This window comes from Microtus ochrogaster, chromosome X (genome assembly GCF_000317375.1).
Source record: "Microtus ochrogaster isolate Prairie Vole_2 chromosome X, MicOch1.0, whole genome shotgun sequence".
In the NCBI taxonomy this organism is placed as follows: Eukaryota; Metazoa; Chordata; class Mammalia; order Rodentia; family Cricetidae; genus Microtus; species Microtus ochrogaster.
The window spans coordinates 17131900-17136266 of NC_022026.1; positions in this window are offsets into that span (position 1 = coordinate 17131900).

Consider the following 4367-nt stretch of genomic DNA (forward strand, 5'->3'; position numbering starts at 1 on the left):
CCAGCCTGGTCTACAGAGCTAGTTCCAGGACAGGCTCCAAAGCCACAGAGAAACCCTGTCTTGAAAAACAAAACAAACAAAAAAAAACTACAAAAGAAAATTGGAACTGGGGAACTATCAGTCTGATGAGGCAAACGATTGCATTTTTATCTCAATGACTAAGCCTATGCTGTATAGCAGCACCTGAAATCGTATTGAAGGTGGGCATGCTTATGGGAGATACAAGAAGAAATTTCATGTTTCAGATCTGACGTAGGTACTCCAGAAACAAGTTAACATTTTGAGTGTCATAACCCAAGACAGCTATTCTTCCCGCAATTCTAGCTCTGTGCCTAGATCTTGATTACAACAAAGGTTTTGATGCAAGTAAGTGATGCAACATTCATATATAAGCATTAGAAAGAGGAAGAGGACCATGGCTTTATGATGGATGAGGATGAGTGACAAGCAATGGCTTCTTCAGAGCACATATCTAGTGAGCACATTAAAGGGGAAGGAAGAAAATTTCTTAAGGATCAGGTAGGCCTGAAGTCCTGATGTTTTTCTAGCTTATAAAACTTGAGAACAGTGGTTCTATTGAATTCCAGGAGACAAAAAAAGACAGAAGAAAACATCCATGAATGGCTTAACTTATTTGTTTATTTTTTATTGTTTTAAGATAGTGACCATGTAGCCCAGACTGGCCTGTAAGTTGCTATTGCTATCCCAGGCTGCTATCAAATTGATTATCCTCCTGACTTTGCCTTGTGAATGCTGTGATAATGTGAGTTCCCTCATGCCCATCTTAATACTGCTGTGCATACTCAATTTGCAAGCAAAACAAAGGGACCTGATGCATAAGAATGGGCTGTAGGTCTTGGAATTCTGCCTGCATTCTGTAACATGAACCCACAAGTTCTTTTAAGGCCACACATAATTCTCACTTCGAATGTGTCCCAGAACATGGAGTATTTTGTTGAACCAAAGAGATAGTTTGTGCCCAGAAAGTATCCTTTCCACTAAATGACACAAAGTTCTGGGTATGATAGTGGTGGCTATGTTGATGCCTGCTGGAGTCATGTGTCATAGTGCTCCTGGCAATGGATGTGAGTAGCCACCTTGTCTCCTAAAGTCTTTAACTTCCTATAATTGTTTAAGAACATTTTGGATGGTTAGATGTAAAGAACCCAGTTAAAAGGCTATGCCAGTCCACAGAATGGAGCAGTAGAGACATATTAAAGATAGATTTAAGGATGCAAGGGAAAAGCTTGGGCTTATACATGGAGTCTAAAAGAGCATAAATATTAAATGTTAGTAAAATTAATGTTTTATATTCCAGTCTTCAGTAAAATAATTGTGTAGTACTTGGAAAATTATGGCAGGTTATTTACATTAAATCTTTTATATTATTGGGCTTTTTATGCTAATGTTTTATTTTTCAATTAAAAGTTTGTTTTATTTCTTATTTTCTGTGTGTACAAGCAAACTCAGGTGTCAGTGTCACATAGCAAGTGCTTCTACCTGCTGAACTATTCCACTGGCCTACATGACATATTTTTCACTATTAATATAGTTCATAATTGATGGTATTTTGTTTTTTATCTTTTCTTGTTTGATATAGATAGGAAAGCTATTTTCTGGGTTTAGAACCTGAAAGAAAGCCTGAAGTTTCATTAGATGATGAGAAATCCAGGATTAAGGAGGGATCCAAGAGTAAAGTAAATGCTTTGTTTATATTCCTTTTATTTTCCATTTTCTTTTCTAGAGATAGCATCTTTCCTCGGAGTCCAGGCTGACCTGAACTCATTATGTAGACCAAACTGGCTTTGAAATTATGCTGATAACTCTTGCCTCTGCCTCCCCAACTCTGGGATTTTAGTTATGTACTATCCCCTTTCTGTTTCCCATTTGTGAATCTGAATTGTTTTGTATGAAGCACATCTCTAACAAAGCTCTCTTTTCTGTATTTAATGATTGCCTTTTGAGATACACAGACTTCACACTGGTATTCAAAGTGGAAGCCCAAACAGAGGACGGCTTTAAAGAGAGCTGTGTTACTTACAAGTGGTTTGGTCTGTATAAGCATGCTCTACCACCAAAATACAAAAGATTTGTCAGCATAGCTATGTTTCTTGTGGTGGAATCATCAACAGTTAAGATATGGACTAACCCTCGCTGCCAATTAGTAGAAAAATGATTGAGGAATACATTGAGAATATATGCAATGGAATACTAGTCAGCCAAACAGAAGAATGAAATACTATCTTTCTCACAGGAATAAAAGGGCTTGAAGGACATCATGTTAAGTAAGACATCTCAGATGTAGAAAGAGTATATCATGTTTTCTCTCCTAAAATTAGAAGAGGGGCTATTAGAGATTAATAAAGGGGCCTCTGGACAGAAGGAGAGAGAAAAGGGCATTTGAGGGTAGGAGAGAAAGTGGGTGTAAGTAATGCACTAAATCTGTATTATGGAAATGCAACCGTGAAAGAAATTTATTTGCTTTATTAACACATTAATAGAATACCAAGGAAATAAATTTCCCATTTAGACGCTAAATGAAAAAATTGCAGTAATATTTAATGGGCCATTTGTCAAATTTAGCATTTTTTCTAAATCTTCCAGTTGTTGAAACAGAATTTTACCACTAGATGGCGCATGATAAGTAGTCATCATCTGAATATGAAAAGCTTTCTCTTATGGATTACTAACTCATTCCGTCACGTGTATGAAATCTAACTTTATAATTATTTCAGTTATTTTATTAAATAATTTTCTTCTGAGCTTCTACGATTTACCCTTTAATAATTGTTTTCTTTTAAAATACTTCAAGGTCACAGAAAAGTTGAAAGAGTAACAAATGAATATCATCATATGCCAACTTGACTTCAATTTAACAACTCTTTACCACCTTCATGATTTTTCTAAAACACAGAGTAGTCTGGAAAAATCAGAGTTTCCTATCTCTCAGTATTCATCACATATCTTATAAGAACAAGTCTACCATCATATGTTATCCTATTAATGAATCTTTACATTAATCCAACATTATCTGTATATAATCTCTGTCTTTCACTATCTACAGAACATCTGTTAGAGTCGTTTGATTTTCTAGCTGTTGTTCAATTAAAATCACAAATCATATTCACTTATCATGTCTCTTTAATCTTTAATCTTAAACAGCTTTTCTACCTGCTCTCTTTAACAACAATGATGATATTTTGAAAGGTTCACACTAGTTGTCTTCTAGAATGTTCCACAATGTGCATTTTTCTGATTGCTCCTTCATGTTTATTTACATCTCAATGAAATATTTTGGCAAAGACACATTTAGGAGATGTGTGCTTCCAATTTTACCCTATTAGGAGGCACACTTCATCTTGTTTGATTACTGGTGTCATGAAATTTAATTAACAAATTTGTTGATGTATACCGTGTCTCTCCATTGATAATATTTCCCTGATTTGCATTTAATCAGATTATCTGTGGTACTTTGCAATTTGGTGAGTTTTGTCTACCATTTCATCCAGCACTGTGCTATGTACTAATGATGCTTGTCTAAGCCAGTCAATACAGTGGTGTTTTCTGAGTGGGGTTATATACTAATTCTGTCATTTGTTCATTTGTTATTATTATTCTATAAAGAAGTGATTCACCTGTTCTTCTGTAGGTTTTGCAAATCACCATGAACTCAAAAAATCTTTTATTTGATGTTTTATGATTTATTGCCATCATCCTTATGTTTGATGATAAAACTGAAATGAATTGCCCAGAGTGGTAGCATGCAGTTGTTATCCTGCACTCAGGAGGTGGAGCCAAGAGGGTGGTGGATTTGATTCCAGTCTGGTTTACATAGTGAGACCTTGTGATGCTTCCTGGCCCACTGGAACTGAATTTGGCCAGTGAAGTGCCTTAACCTGGTGTCTTGTATCTTATTGCTATGTCTATCACAGTTTGAATAATTCTTTTTTTTTTGCACATAAAACATGTCTTGTGCTTTTCCTGTACCAGATATAGAATCAAATATTTCTCCAATAAACTGGTTTGTTTTGGTGAAGAATGGTATTTAGAACCCAGTGTCTGAAAAGTAGATGTACTCATTTTCACATGTCTGTTAAACTCAGAGCTATTAGAATGCCATAGCCTGTTCAGCTCAGTGCCCCAGTGGGTTGATTAGCCTTTTATGGTCTAGTTTCTTGAGTTCTTTATATATTTTGGAGATCAGACCTTTGTCAGTTGCGGGGTTGGTGAAGATCTTCAACAGAAGAAGTTCAAATGGCCAAAAGACATTTAAGGTCATGCTCAACTTCCTTAGCAGTCAGGGAAATGCAAATCAAGACAACGTTAAGATACCATCTTACACCTGTCAGAATGGCTAAAATAAAAAA